General features: G+C 47.8%; 3 non-coding genes across 3 annotated transcripts; 2 read left to right on the forward strand and 1 right to left on the reverse strand.

The window, feature by feature from the left end:
• The first annotated feature begins 2,197 nt into the window (after window positions 1–2,197).
• Window positions 2,198–2,270, forward strand: TRNAV-AAC (transfer RNA valine (anticodon AAC)). The gene has a single exon. It is a non-coding gene; the product is annotated as a tRNA-Val (tRNA).
• Window positions 2,271–3,354: 1,084 nt separating this feature from the next.
• On the reverse strand, window positions 3,355–3,426 carry TRNAE-CUC (transfer RNA glutamic acid (anticodon CUC)). Its single transcript has one exon. It is a non-coding gene; the product is annotated as a tRNA-Glu (tRNA).
• Window positions 3,427–8,732: 5,306 nt separating this feature from the next.
• TRNAE-UUC (transfer RNA glutamic acid (anticodon UUC)) lies at window positions 8,733–8,804 on the forward strand. Its single transcript has one exon. It is a non-coding gene; the product is annotated as a tRNA-Glu (tRNA).
• Window positions 8,805–16,389: the final 7,585 nt, after the last annotated feature.

Genomic DNA, 16,389 nt, shown 5'->3' on the forward strand with positions numbered 1-16,389 from the left:
GGGCGAGGGTGGCAGAGAGAAAGCGGGGCATGTAGATCAAGAGAGGAGGACAAGACAGAGTTGTAGTTCCTGACCAGGTTGTCAGGGTCTGTAGCAGAGCTGAGAGAGGAGAGGGAGGAGCGTAAAGTGGACTCAAAGTCAGGGAAGTGAATAGAGCGCAGGTTTCTGCAGAACCGGGGTGTAGATGGAGGTGGAGAAGGGGAGAAGCGAGATAGAGAGAATGAGATGAGGTGATGGTCAGAGAGAGGAAAAGGGGGAAATGGAGAAATCAGAGAGAGAGAAGTTTTTAGTGAAAACCAGGTCTAAGTAGTGGCCATCCTTGTGGGTGCTGGCTGCAGTCCAATGTTGAAGACCAAAAGAAGAGGTTAGAGAAAGAAAGCGGGAAGCCCAAGGGAGAGAGGGGTCATCAATGTGGCAATTGAAGTCCCCAAGAAGAAGAACAGGGGAGTCTGAGGAGAGAAAGAAAGAGGATTCAAGAAGCCAAGAAGCCAGGATTCAAAGCTAGAGAGAAAGGCAGAAGGGGGATGAGTAGAGGTAGGTGGGCGATAGATGACCGCCACATGGACAGGAAGAGGAGAGAAGATCTGGACAGTGTGAGCCTCAAAGGAGGGAAAAGCAAGAGAGGGGGGAATAGGAAGGATTCGGTAACGGCAGAGAGAGGAGAGAAGGAGCCCCACACCTCCACCACTGCCATCAGGGCACGGAGTGTGGGAGAAAGAAAGGCCACCATAAGAAAGGGCAGCTTCCAGAGCAGTGTCAGACTGAGTGAGCCAGGTCTCAGTTATAGCAAATAGGAGCAGAGAGTGAGAGAGAATAAAGTCATGTACAGAGAGGCACTTGTTAGAAAGGGAGCGAGCATTCCAAAGGGCACAGGAGAAAGGGAGAGAGGAGGGAGGGTGGCAGGGGATGGGTATGAGGTTGGAGGGGTTGATACCAGAAGGAGAAGAGATTGCAATTAGCAGACGAGGACGAGCGCATGTAGGAATAAGGCAGGGACCAGGATTGGGAGAGATATCCCCAGAAGGAGGAGAAGCATGGATAGAAAGAGGATGTGTGAGGATGATTTGTAGGGGTGTTTTTTAGTGCAGGGGATATAGCTGTGTGGTGTCAGAGGACGCAGGTAAGAAAGGAGTTCATGTGAACAGAGAAGTGATGAAGGAAGGAGTGATGGAGATATATGAATAGAGTTAGAGACATACTGAGGCTGGTAAAAAGAAGTACATAATTTGAGAAGAAGTGAAGTCACAGCAAATATAAATGGTAAAGACAGCATCATAGCAGTAATGATGCAGTCTGGTATAGATGATATCCTCCTTTCCAGCGTAGTACAAATGCAGGAATCAGGGCCAGTTGGGGTGTCTACTTCTTCACTTCTTTTGAACTTCCTTTTAAACTTCAGTTGTTCAGTAGTCCTGCCACTTATAATGGGCCACTTGGTATAACTGTTGCATGTTTGAAGGAGGAGGGAAAGGTACCAGAGTAGAGGGAGGAGTTAAAAATGTGTGTGAGCGTAGGGATTATAGTAGGACCAAGACGTTTTAGGAGATGGGAGGGAATGGGGTCAAGAGGGCAAGTGGTAGAGGAAGAAGAGGAGATCAACAGTGATACATCCTCCTCTGAGACTGTGGAATAAGAGTCAAGGAAGGCAGGAGGAGAGTTAGGAAGAGGTGTAGGATGGGAACAAGAAACAGACGGGATGTTCTGACGTATGGATTCCATCCTTTCCTTAAAATAGATCTCCGGGTGGTGGCAGTGACTCCTGGCACCCTCCAGGAATCCTCCCGGGCATCTGTCCCTGCGAATCAAGTCAACATGTCTGTGCGACGTCAAATGGCACCGCGTTGCCATGACGAGTCGCTACATGACGTCACGCGGCGTCACATTGCCATGACAACAAGGTGCCACGCGACGCCTTGGCACCATTAGGCGTGTTATTGTCATGGCAACTTGACGCCGTGTCGATTTTCAACCCTGTCTTCACTTGCTTTGGATCGTGCTCGTGCCGTGGAGTGACGTCACCCTACGATTTCCAAGAAAAAAAAAGAAGATGAAGTGCACATATAAAAAAAATGCACGTTAAAAGTATACATATAAAGAACACATGTCAACAAAAAATACAAATGTGAAGGGTCAAAAAATGACTGATATCAGCGTCATAAGAGACTTTACCAATGTTTCCAGTGAAAGCTGCAGGTCTGTTTCTGTAGTGTAGTGGTTATCACGTTCGCCTAACACGCGAAAGGTCCCCGGTTCGAGACCGGGCAGAAACACATTTTTTTTGTCTATATTCAATTGTAAAGCAGTAAGAGGGAATGATTAAATATGCATTTTAAGTATATATATTTTCGAAAAACATCATCAACACACTGAGTTTGACAGTGACAACAATCCCTGATCCCCCTGATCCCCCTGATCCCCCTGATCCCCTAATGATAAATGACCGCCTGGTTGCCTGATCTGTGAAAATCTCTGGTTCGAGCCCGCACAGTAATAGATTTATTTGCTTTAACAAACCTGTAAATTCTATTTATTTACTATATGTGGGGACCAGGGGGTGGGGCACAGTAGAGCACATATACAAAATATATGTATTTATGTATATATAACAGTTACTTAAATAGTGTTAGAATGTTTCTTATGCATACTTTGTCCTTTCCCCAGTAAATATTGATGTGGTACGATTTTGCTTGGGCTTATACATTTGGCAACAACATTTGATACTCAGCTGCAGTACTATAATATCAATATATGATCTTGTTATCCTCATAGCCGGCTTTTACAGTATTAAACATAACATGTATATCTTAGAGCATTACTTCTAGTAAATATCTGAAAAAAAATCCGTACATTTGAGTATTGAATTACAAATAGCCCCCAAAAAAGCAAAGTACTTTAGTATATCAAACATGATTCTTTGAGTGGGGGGAAAAATAAAAGATGCTAGAGCACGAGACTACCAGTGAACCTGAAAGAAATGCTGTTGTTTCATTTTGTTAAACAAGTCTATAGCACAGGGGAATAATTAAGTGCATGTGAGCGCTGACCCTGTTTGGATCAGGCAAACTCAGAACTGTCAGCCCCTGATCCTATCATTTCCCATTCATATGTCATATCCAATTATATTATATTCCATTCATATCATAGCCTACCATATCCCATTCATATGTCATATCCAATTATATTATATTCCATTCATATCATAGCCTACCATATCCCATTCAAATCATATCAAACCCCATTCATATTCCTTATTTAATTAAATAAAATATGTACATTTGAGTATTGAATTAAAAATTTCCCCCCCAAAAGCAAAGCACTACATAAACATGATTGTTTGAATGAAAAAAAAAATGCTTCCCTGACCGGGAATCGAACCCGGGCCGCGGCGGTGAGAGCGCCGAATCCTAACCACTAGACTACCAGGGAACTGAAAAAAGTTTTGTTGTATTTTGTTGTTCCCTCTCAGCCCCTGTGTGGATCAGCCTGGTTACTTCGAACTGTCTGCTCCATCACCTATACATAACAAGCACAGGCTCATGCACAGGCTCATGCACAATGCACCGGCCACTGCTGTACCAGCTACATCATTAAGGTACTCTAAGAGTTAATATTTAGGGAAAAAAAAAGATCATATTGGATTAGTCATTTTACTGCACAGTATTATGGTATCAGTAAATATAATGATTAGCAATATATATTATATTACAGCTGTACTACCATTTACACCTCTATACACACACCTCTTCTCTCTTCTCTCTTCCCTCTTCCCTCTTCTCTCTTCTCTCTTCTCTCTTCTCTTCTCTCTTCTCTCTCTCTCTTCTCTCTTCTCTCTTCTCTCTTCTCTCTTCTCTCTCCACACAACTCTATATACACACACACACACCTCTATATATATATATATATATATATATTGTGGTTGACAAATCACCAAAAAATGTACTCGCCACACAAAAAAATGTACTCGCCACCTAGTACCAAACGTGTGCTGCTTGGGTCAATATTTACTCGCCCGGGGGTTAAATCCACTCGCCCGGGGCGAGCAAATGTATAGGTTTGTCGAACACTGTATATATATATATATATACTATTAATATATATACATATACTATTAAGGTTATGGTGGGTAAAAAAAGTGAGAAAACCCCCCCACAGTAAAGCATAAAGCAACTGTAAATATTTACAGTTGCTATATAAATATATATATATATATATCTACTATATATTTGTGAAAGCGTCGTATGGTGCTATGTCTGTATGTGTCTCCCTGTGTCCCTAGCGACAATCCCATTGGACCTTGGGCAGGCCAATGAGATTTCTTCCTTGGCCCGCCCGCCCCTGCACACCTCTCATTGGCCTGAGGCGGAGTGACGGGCCAAAGGTCACACACACACACACCCTCCCCCCCGCTCTCCCGCTCTCCCCCCCGCTCACCCCCGCCGCTTATCCCCCCCCCACCCACACACACAGAGCACGCACTGTGCGGCTCTCCCCTCACACAGGCCGCTCCCCGTCCCAGAGGCCGCTCCTCCGGCTGTCTCCGCCTCTCCCCGCGAAAGGCGCAGCACCTCCTCACCGGAGCGTCTCAGCCTCTCCGCTGAGGAGCCCGGGGTGGAGGAGGAGCGCGGCCGTGTGCAAGGTGAGGAAACGCAGGGGAATTACCACGTCCCTGACTCCCCCTGCCCTTTGCCCCCCCCTACCCTCCCTGCCCCCCCCACAGTCCCTGTTACATACCTCCCCTGTTTGTGGGAAGCTCAGGCTTGCCACGGCTAAAGCCCATCCTTCCACTCTCACTCGAGATATCTCTGCGGCTCGAATGAGAGTGGATGGAGTAAGAGAACCCTTAGTTTGGCTGGGATTTAAGCCCTTTCTCCAGGTCAGTAATGTCTCCTCAAGAAGGTGCTTGAGCTCAGCACTCTTCAGTCGCTCGAGGATGAGTTTTCCCAAGCACAGTCTTTCTTCTGACCACTTGGTCATCTGAGTTTGGAAGTTACCTAGTGTTGTACCTGTAGAGGTGTGAACACTGAAACAGTTCTGTCTCAATCTAGCCAAAGATTGCACCTTTCTAGCGGCTATTTTCGTTGTGAGGAATATGGCTTGGGCCATGGGGCCACAGTAGCATGACTGTATTGGTATTGCACATCTCAGTCATAATTCGGTTTGCCTTTCCTGACTTGTGTGGAAAGCCGATTGTAGTACTGAGATGGCATTGCGGGTGCGCTTATAGCAACGCACAGCTTGCTTGGTTGTGATGTAGAACCTATATCTGGATTGAATCACACCAGCAACTTCCTTAATTTTTGTTGTAGTATCTTTGCTTCAGACACTTCCTAACATTTGACTGGAGTAAGATTACACACTGCTTCAAATATTCATAATTCGTTCGTTGACGTTGCATTCTCCATATGGATTGGAGAAGGCAGGCTGCTTTATTCTGGCTATTTTGCTGATGCGTTTTCATTCCTCTGTAGGCAGCCTGTATGGTGAGCGCTGCAGAGCGTTTGCGCAGATATATTTCTCTTTACAACCTTGTTTGGACAAGAGCTTTTGTAGTACTTCTGAATTACTCTGATGCTTTTCTCCCTTTTAAGAAGTTTAGCTCATCAGCGCGAGAATCCCGTTTCTGGAGCTTGCTCTGAGTGTGCATCAACGCATTCTTCATTATATTTTGGAGCTCAGTGGATTTCTTCGCTTGGGCCGCAGCAGTTGGCCTCAGTTTCTGGACCTTCTTGTGCTCCCTCTTGTACTGAGTCACCTGGCCTCTAAGCTTGACCTCTAGAGATGCTCTGGTGATGCTCTGGGTAGCCTTCAGTTTCTCATGCTGCTTTGCGGGGACAAAAACTTCTTTAGCAGCCTGCAGATTTTCTTCCTGCAGAGACCACTGCTTCTCTTTGGCAATCTGTAGGTGCGTACGCAGACCTTGCAGTTGGTTCTGCAGTAGGTGCTCTGCTTGTGTGCGTTGCTCCAATGCTTCTAACTTTTCATCTTTCAGCCTTGTATTTTTTCTTCTTACAGTCGCTATAATATTCAGGGCCTCCTTGTAGTCCTCCTTCCATTTACACACTTCTGTGTTGAGACTGCCGGTCTCCTGGCGTGAGACTTCTATCTCTAGGTTGAGGGTGAGAAGATCCTTCTGAGAGACTTTAAGATCCATATTAAGACTGTAGACAGATTTTTGGGAGATGTCCAGCTCCTCAGCAAGACTGTGAAGTTTCTTTTTAAAGACTTCCAGTTCTGTGCCGCAACTGCTGATCTCTTGGTGTGAGGCATCCTGTTCTATGCGGAGAGTATGAACTTCATTCTGCGATATGTCCACCTCTGTCCGGATACTGTTGACCGTGAGGCACTCAGTTCTATGTGGAGAGAATGAACCTCACTCTGAGAGACTTCCAACTCTCTCTATGGCGATCACGAACCTCATGCTGAAAGACTGTAATCTCTTTCAGTGACTATTCATACTTCTGTTTCAGATTAGCAATCATTCGGTCATACTTGCTCTGCTTTACATCCATGGCGGTAATAGTAGTGTTCGCAGTATTTATATCCATCCTTAGATCCTCCAATTCGGTCTTGGCCGCAGAGTAAATTGCGAGCACAGCCTTCTGTAGCTCAGCATTATTTTCTCTCCATTTTCAATTCTTCACGGAGCAGATCACAGTCACGCCTGGCAGCTTGCAGTGCATCTTCAAGGCTGGTCAAAGGATCGCCACTCACTGGTTCCAGCTCCGCTTCCCTGGTATGGCTGGTTGAGGGTTCCTCACTGTTAGCACCGGACAGACACTTCTTTGGGTTACATGACTTCTGCCTTGGGCCCTCTGGATATTCTGTCATCCGTGTGACGTATCCTCCATTTTCTCTAGGCTGCAGGGCATCTCGGACCCCCTTTCCCTCCGCGGGATCTGCGGACGCGTCTGTTCCTTCAACGGTAAGTGAAGCACCGCTTTTCTTTTTCTGCCTTTTTGTTTTGAACGCCTCCGTACCATCAGGGATACTGGGGTCTCTGTCTTTATTTGAAACTTCAGCAGCTTCACTGTATCCGCCAGGCTTTTCTTGCAGTTACGTTAGCTGGCAGGAATATTCGGGGTCATAGAGACCTGTTTGTTTGGTGCGTACTGAGTTTAGGCACCTCCACCATTCTTGGGGTGTTTTGTGGGTGTGACTCGGTTCGGGTTCCCCATAAGAGATATCTTCATCCTTATCCATATCCTCATAGGACCGGAAGGGCCACTCTTCCCTTGGGGTAGGGTTCATTACAGGAACGCCACATCTTGTCCTCCATTTTGTGGTTATCAGGTATATTTTTTTTCTTGATCTGGCCTGTACTTTCCTGGAGGTGCAAACAAAAAAGAAAGCGCAAAAAAGGAAAAGAACACAGTCAATAAAGATACTGACCTTTATATCAAACTTAGTAAAAATGCATATAAAAATTACTTAATAAAAACGGATTCACATGAACCCACATTACCACAACAACAATGCACTAGCGGGGGGTCCCTGAATCAAAGCCCCTTGGTCTAATGATGAGAAAATGATCCGGGGATATGGCTAGATGATACCATAGCTTATATTGAATTCAACCAGGGACCACACTCCATGCTAAGTATGTGAAAACACCGCAGTCAGCTGAGCACCCTTCGTCACGTCCGCTCCCCGCTGCGTGATGACGTCACCTCTACGCGTTTCGCGTCATATGACGCTTCTTCAGGAGGTATATCTAACCACTCCCATAGCTGCTCTTATATAGAAAAACTGACAATTCCTCTGCCAATGGGAGCTAGCGTGGGTGTTTTGCAACCTTCCAATGAATGCCTTGGTGATGGGTTAAAAAATGCTGGAGGTACCTTAAGCAGGTGGCTCCCCATGTCAGTCTCTGGCAGGTTCCTTGGTCCTCTGTGTCCAGGAAATATAGGTGTCTGGGTGTATTGATCTCAGCACAGCCTTTGTGCTCAAGACAGTGTATGTGTGCAGGCTTCTCTGCGCTCCTTCTGTCAGCCCAAATGTGAGCTAAGGATTCTCTCTCCTGTGTCTCACATGAGGCCTTTTACAGAGCTCTCATTAGTCCAGGTGGAGACTAGTTAATTGAGTGGCTGCAATCAACTATCTCTCTGCTGGATTCTCAGAGCTCTGAGGCTGCTTTATTTAAACAGGGATAAGTCCCTGTTACAGTTCCCTTGAGTAGTGCTCTGTTTCTCTCACTGTTCCTGCGTTCATCTCTACAACGGAAGAACACCTGGAACTTTGGAGCAAGGGATCTTCGCTTTGGATGCTGCACTTTACTAGTGAGTCCATGGTACAATTATCATCCCGTTCATCAGGATCAAGGTATGATTGGAGTGATTATATATGCTACGTTTTCTGGACTGTCCATGTGATATACCTCCAAACGCACTATTTGGGAGGTCACCAGACGAGTATGCAACACTCCTACCTATCCGTTTATTCATTGTTTATATCTCAAGATCTACCATATGGAAACATTGTGTTTTATAAGCATATAACGGTTCTCTCGGCTTCCTATTAGCCTGCGTGACGCGGAAGCTGTAAACTTTGCTGAGGTAAGTATCTTGTGAAGCAGGGGGTCCCCAGAGCTGAAATAAATGGGAGTTCAGCTCCGGAAACCCCCTGCTTCAATCCTATGATAAAAAAAACAATAAGAAAAAAAAAGGAAATGCTCCTTTCATGTATGCCACAATTTCTGTAGAAAATATTCTTTGAAGATGCTTGCCTACATGTCCTCCCATATGGTCTAGCGGTTAGGATTCCTGGTTTTCACCCAGGCGGCCCGGGTTCGACTCCCGGTATGGGAAGTGTTTGTTTTTAGAACTTACATTTTGTTTTTCAAAAACATTGACCTGTAAACTACATAATGACAATGGAGAGACTCACAAGCTTGATCCATGATCGGCACCACACCTTCCTGACAACATGGGATCCGTGGGAGACATACATTTGGAAAAACCCAATAGGACCGATAAGGAAATCGTTATAGGGTAAACTAACTTAGTGCTCTATGCAGTAAGCGCCGAAAAGCCGTTTTTCACAATTTTTTTCACCAAAATTGCCTTCCCGATTCAGTAAGCGCAGATAAGTGGGAAAAATCGGCAATTTTGGTTGGCAATAAAAAGTTATCGGCAGCCGGGTGCCGATAAGCCACTTTTCGGCACTTATCGCCACATTTTGAAATCGGCTGTATTCTAGTAGCCCCGATCAGCTTTTCGCTGCTGATCGGCACTCCAGAATTGAGAATTTAACGCCAATCCGCCCCGCCAACTAAAGTTGGCAAGTTGGTGGAGGAGAAGCATCGGCAAGGTCGACACTTAGAAAAAATCAGGCCTTTTTCCTGTCTGTGATTGATGTCGGCGGTCTCCGGAGCTGATACCAGCACCGGAGCCCCCCGGCATGCATCCGAGGCAGGAAAAATGCATTTAAAGCCCACTTCATTACCTTAGCGGCTAACCGCTAAGGCAATGAAGGGGTTAACCCATCGTGCTAGGCTTATTGTGGGTAGCGGGGGTGGGTGAAGGGGGTATTTGGCCCTTGTTGCTTGTTTAGGGCTTGCGGGGGGGTTGCGGGTGCACTTAACCCCTTCACGACCGTAGCGGTTAATACCGCTACGGTCATGAAGGGGTTAATCCCTCCCGCTACCCACCCGCAAGCCCTAAACAACCACCGTTGGGGCTAATACCCCCTTCACCCACCCCCACTACCCACAATAAAAAAACACACACAACAGCCCCACACTAAATAAATAAATAAATATATCTAAATAAATAAATATATCTAAATAAATAAATTAATAAATTAATAAATATATATATATATATATATATATATATATTACCCCAACAACCCCTATACCCCCCTAACATACACATATATGCACATCAATGATACTATAGGCCGGCGGGTGGGTAGCGGGAGGGCTTAACCTCTTCATGACCGTAGCGGTATTAAAAGTAAAAAATAACAATTACTTTATTAAAAAATTATACATTTGACGCAGTAACACTAACTATAATTATCATAAAAACAATTAAAACACTTAACGGGTGAGTAAGGTACAGGGATATCTGAGATACAATTCCAAAATATTTTATAGTATTATATATCCCTTAACCAAATGTCCTGTTCACAGAAGATAAATACAAATAATCGTCTAGTCTCCAAAGTAAGAGCTCTTACAGATGGAACCAATAGTACTGGTCTTCAATCAAATTCAGATAGATAGCAGTAATTGTCTAAACAGCTAAAGGTGCAGCGCAGCGCATCACATATAACATATCACATACAACCATATACTAGTAGTATTCTCTATTGTAAAGCCAATCGTAATGGATGTGATGCACACTCTATAGGGTTAAAGGAGAAGATATAATTCTCTCAGGTTGGAGTGCTCATGCATGTGCAGCAAAATAGAAAAATGCTGTGTCTCATTCCTGTAGAGGGAGAGAGGGGGTGGCCCGGTATTAAAGGGGTTGCACCCCATTTGGCCATCCCCTGACCTCACCAGGGAGACAAGGGGTTAACTGGGCTGAGGTCCAGAAATGTGATTTAACCCTTGTTATGACATGAAAATGTGTATTCCCCTGTTCCCATGCTTTATTGTAATATCTGGTTTAATCAGTGTCTGCATCACACACACACTAGGATCCATCCGGGAGCACAAGGGTTAATAGTTGTTTAGTGATTATAGCCCTTTGTGTCATTTTTCCGCCTTTTCAGGCCCCATTTTGCAGGGTCCCATAGGCCGCCATTGAGGCTCCATGTGTTTCAATGGCGAATCTTGCTGTTTGGGTCCTGTTTCCTGTGAAGACCAGCAGATGGCGTCCGAGAGGAGGAGTGGCGGTTTCCCATTGTAAGTCAATGTGCCCATTGACATCAACGGAGAATCCTCGAAGAAGCATTCCAGGAACGAGTTGGCTGCCGTCCAAACCGCAAAACCGCAAAGCGGATACATTTTCAATAAGAGAGCTTTGATCACTTAGCAGTCAAGTTCAACAACAAGTGGCGTGGGAATAAACAGTTCTAGAGCACCTAGAAATAAAATTCTTTCTGCCCCTAGTTCCTAGACCTCCCCCCACTCGACCACAACCGGGTCCCCGAATCCTGGACCCCCAATAAGGGTCGAACCGAGAAGAGCGGGTCGCGCCATAGGTTCCAATGGCGGCGGCAGAAACAGCTCAAGAAAACGGCTAAGTGTCAAAAGCTGAAATTTGGGAATCCATAGCTCCAGTTCCGGAGGGTCCAGAGGATCAGGGTTTGGGGTATCTGTAGTCACTGCTCCGGCATCGCTGCAGAACCATCCTTGACCCTCTTGGACCAACCCGATGGAGTATGGACCCCCTTGAAAGTTCAGGACTTTTCCCATAGACTCCAATGGCAGCCAATCTCCGTTGACCGGCTATGGCGGAAAACCCCCATTGACTTCAACGGCTGCGTCGCCCCGTTGAAAGTCTATGGCGGCGGATTCCCATAGCCGCCAATGGCGGCGGTTTGCCATTGAAAGTCTATGGCGGCGGAGCCCGTTGTTTTCAATGGGGATTTAGTGAAAAACCGTGATTTAATTTACAGCGGAGATGTTTGTATTAAAATGAGAAACGGTTTTAAGTGTATTTGTGTAACTCCGGTTCCGAAGGTCGTAGCAAGTCGTAAATTGGACCATAGGGTGTCCCAGTTCCGGCATTGAGAACTGGGAAGTTTGGACCTGCTGGACCCAATGAAACCGGGTATTTTAATATGTTCATGTTTTATCCTTCATACTGTGTCCCAAAGCAGGGATAAAACCCAGAGGAAATTCCTTTGCATACCAGGGTAGCATATGGCCAGAAAGGCGACCCAATGTCTAGGACTTAAGTATTGTTCAAAGGATTTTGTCACCTCCACTGTGTACATGAGGGCGGAGATTACTCAAACCAGAGCAGTCTTTAAGTGTCCCATTTAACACCTTACAACAAAGAATATCCTGCCAGGAATCCAATCTGGTAGAGTAGCTGGCATTCCTGATGCAGATGAGGGGCTACAGAAATGAGACCCCAGAGTTCTAATGCACATGTACCAGCAAGCAGGGCGGCATGTATCAAAATGTGTTCCCACGTTAATGAGTGGCTAGAGGTAATTGAAGACCAATCACCTGTACTTAATGTTAAGGATAGGGTTACAAAAGGTTTATAAAACTGTTGTCCACCCCTTTATCCTTTGTCTTCTGATATCATCTGAATTGTTACCTGATTGCGAGAGAATTGCTACGCAACATACTTCTCATCCCCCATCCCCAAAATAAGTGTACTTCTTGTCTGTTACTGTATTATTTTGTGTGTTCACCTATCCAAAGGAATAAATATACTTTATTATATATAAGCTTCGTTCAGTTCAAACCCAGTATTTGGTGTAAATTACAACCTGTGATAAGCTATCGTCACAATAACCTCGTAGGAAGTAACCATAAGGACAGCTTGGCAATGCAACACAGCATACCTGTTATCCCTCTGTATTAGTGCTTACACCTCCATCGGTCTAATGTGTCCCCCACTAATTCCAGGTACAGGTAGGGCATCTCAGAGTATCATCAGTATAATCAGTATAGTACATGCACTTAAGGCTCAATAACTGCGCAAATGCAAGCACAACCCAGACCACGCTGTAACCCAGCTCTAGCTATCCCATCATAGATAGATAGGCAGTGTATTGGTGCATCACCATGATTAGCTCATTAATAGTAGAATAATTCCATTTTCCATAATAGATCCAAATTCAAGGACACAGAGTATAATTCATAACATCCCAGGGTGAGAAACTAGAGGCCTGGTGGTCACCACACGGGTACCCCGAAATAGGTCTCCTAATAATGGTATACTCAACCCTGGGGAAATAACTCAATCAGTCCAGCACTGGATGGTAATAGTATAATGGGCCGTAGCCCTTTACCTTCCTTGGTGGTGTCCTCGGCTAATGGATCAATTCCAGCGTGCTGTCCTCTGAAGGTAAACACAAACAGCAAGGATGAAGAGGAGCACAGCAGCGTTTCCCAGCAGCTTCCAGCTAGTAGATCGCCAAAAATTAGGGTAACTCCAAACAGGGAAAAGTATTAAAAAGGAGTTTATTGGTCAGTTACAAAAAACAAACAATGGTAGGAACGCACCTACGCGTTTCGTCCGTAAAGGACTTTCTCTAGCTATCCCATCAGAAGTGATCAGGAACGATCTCACCCATGCTCCTCCTACACGACGTCAACGCGATGACGTCATGTCCGACGTACGTTTCGCGCATAAGGGGCTGGCGCTTTCTCAAGGTGGGAGGTACAGATACAGCCCACTCTACTGCATTGCTATTGGGTATTTGTACCCTGATCTGATATATTTTTTCTGCTTTGTTGTGCAATGAATGGGGATCTTTTTGCGAAAAACTCTTTGTTTCCCTTATGTGTTGTATCCATCCTCATCTTCATCCTGGCCATGCCCCCTCTGCTGCTGCAAAACAAGACAAGAATAAAAACATCCAATGTAATGTACCCTAACCCCTTAATCACCATAGCGGTTATTAACCGCTACAGTCATTAAGGGGTTAACCCACCCTCACCAACCACTCGGGAGGCCTACATACCCTCCCCCAGTAACCCCCCACCCCGTGAGGCCTAACCACCCTCACCCACTACCCACAAGGGAGGCCTACCCACATACCCTTGGGGCCAATACCCCCTCCCCCCACCCCCAGTACCCACAATAAAAACAATACACAGCCCCACAATAAACATCATTCTATTTATTAAATACATTACCCAGCCCCTGTGCCCCCCCATAAATACATGATTTATCCTTTTACATACAGGGTACATACCCCAGCCCCACGCGAGTCCCTGGCGGGCTGGCGGGTCACTTGACAGACCTACAGGGTACCAGCAACATGTTTCACACAGGTTCTGGAGGCCTGTTGGTGGGTCCCGCCAAGCGCAATGGCCCCCCGGTGGTCTCCGCGGGTCACCGTGGGCCACAATTGGGTCCCCACGGTAGGCCCGCGGATGTCTGGGAGCCCCGGGTAAGACCCACAGGTGTCTGCTGGGCCTCGGGTGGTTCTCATGGGGGTCTGGGGACTCACGAGTGCTCACTACGGGTCCGCGGTGCCCCCACAGATGTGGGACCACCGGTTCTTCCCCGCACACTACGGGTCCGCGGTGCCCCCATGGATGTGGGACCACCGGTTCATCCCCGCAGGTGTCACCTGTGGAACCACCAGCCTGATACCCGTGAGATACCCGAGGATACCGCAGGTGGTCTCCAGAGGTCTCACGCAGAACCAAGGAACAAACCCTGAATTTAAAATAAATAAACCTGGCCTATACATTCAATACATACATCCCCCCCCCCCAACACCTACAGTACAATAATGTGCAAAATAACTATTATCCAGATAGGGATAATAGATTATTTGCCCATTATTAAACACATTAACTAGCATATTAAAATAAATAAAGTACTACTGACCTCATCAATAAGAAGCCCCCGTTTCCAGCAACATCCTTGTCTTTCGTTGCCCACAAAATACATAGCCAATACATAGGCAATACATTGCAATTACATTCAGATATCAATTAACCCCTTAAACACCTTATCGGATAATAACCGCAAAGGTAATTAAGGGGTTAAGCCACACTGGCCCGATACCCACCCTTCACCCATTCATTTGTACAGTGGCTTCATCATGCAACTATATATATACACATATATATATATACAGAGAGAGAGAGAGAGAGACATATTATATATATATTATATATATATATATCTACTATATATTTCTGAAAGCGTCTTATGTGTCTAAGTCTGTATGTGTCTCCCTGTGTCCCTCCCTGTGTCCCTAGCGGCAATCAGATTGGACCTTGGGCCAGGCCAATCAGATTGCTCCCTTGGCCCGCCCGCCCCCGCACACCTCTCATTGGCCTGAGGCCAAAGGAGACACACACACACACACACACTGCCCCCCCCATCACGTGCGCCGCCCTGCACCGGCTCCCCGACGGAGGGGAAGCACGGCCCTCCTGCCCCTGCCGCCAACTGCAGGTTCCTCCCCCCTCACTCTCAACCGGCTCCCGGAAACACGGAGGGTAAGCGAGGCACGGCCCTCCTACCCCAGCTGCCAATGCTCCCTTACCTCCCCGGCGCTACCTTAACTCCCCGGCGCTACCTTAACTCCCCGGCGCTCCCTTAACTTCCCGGTGCTACCTTAACTCCCCGGCTCTACCTTAACTCCCCAGCGCTCCCTTAACTCCCCGGTGCTACCTTAACTCCCCGGTGCTACCTTAACTCCCCGGCGCTACCTTAACTCCCCGGCGCTACCTTAACTCCCTGGCCGCTGGGGGGGCCAAGCAGCCTCCTCGAATGTGTGTGTATGTGTGTGTGTGTGTGTGTGTGTGGACATTTTACTCCTGCCAATAATTTGTGCCTCACTTTCACCCCTACCCCTGCCCTTCCCCACCCTCCCTACCCTTGCCCTTCACCCCCCCTACCCTTGCCCTTCACCCCCTCTAACCCTGCCCTTCACCCCCCCTGCCCTTCACCTCCCTACCCTTCACCCCCCCTACCCCTGCCCTTCACCCCCCCTGCCCTTCACCCCCCCTGCCCTTCACCCCCCTGCCCTTCCATCCCCCTGCCCTTCACCCCCCCTGCCCTTCACCCCCCCTGCCCTTCAACCCCCCCTGCCCTTCACTCTGCCCCTGCCCTTCACCCTGCCCTTCAACCCCCCGTGCCCCTGCCCTTCACCCCTCCTGCCCCTGCCCTTCACCCCCCGCCCCTGCCCTTTACCCCCCCTGCCCCTGCCCTTCACCCCCCCTGCCCCTGCCCTTCACCCCCCCCTGCCCCTGCCCTTCACCCCCCCTGCCCCTGCCATTCACCCCCCCTGCCCTTCACCCCCCCTGCCCCTGCCCTTCACCCCCCGCCCCTGCCCTTCACCCTGCCCCTGCCCTTCACCCCCTCCTGCCCCTGCCCTTCACCCCCCCTGCCCCTGCCCTTCACCCCCCCTGCCCCTGCCTTTCACTCCCCCCTGCCCTTCACCCCTCCCCTGCCCTTCACCCCTCCCCCCTGCCCCTGCACTTCACCCCTCCCCACGGCCCTTTACCCCTGCCCCTGCCCTTCACCCCTGCCCTTTACCCCCTGCCCCTGCCTTTCAGCCCCTGCCCTTCACCCCCTGCCCTTCACCCCCTGCCCCTGCCCTTCAGCCCCTGCCCATCACCTCCTGCCCCTACCCTTCACCCCCTGCCCTTCACCCCCCCTGCCCCTGCCCTTCACCCCCCCTGCCCCTGCCCTTCACCCCCCCTGCCCCTGCCCTTCACCCCCCCTACCCCTTCCCTTCACCCGCCCTACCCCTGCCCTTCACCCCCCACCCCTACCCCTGCCCTTCACC

Source organism: Ascaphus truei, chromosome 14, assembly GCF_040206685.1.
Source record: "Ascaphus truei isolate aAscTru1 chromosome 14, aAscTru1.hap1, whole genome shotgun sequence".
Classification (NCBI taxonomy): Eukaryota; Metazoa; Chordata; class Amphibia; order Anura; family Ascaphidae; genus Ascaphus; species Ascaphus truei.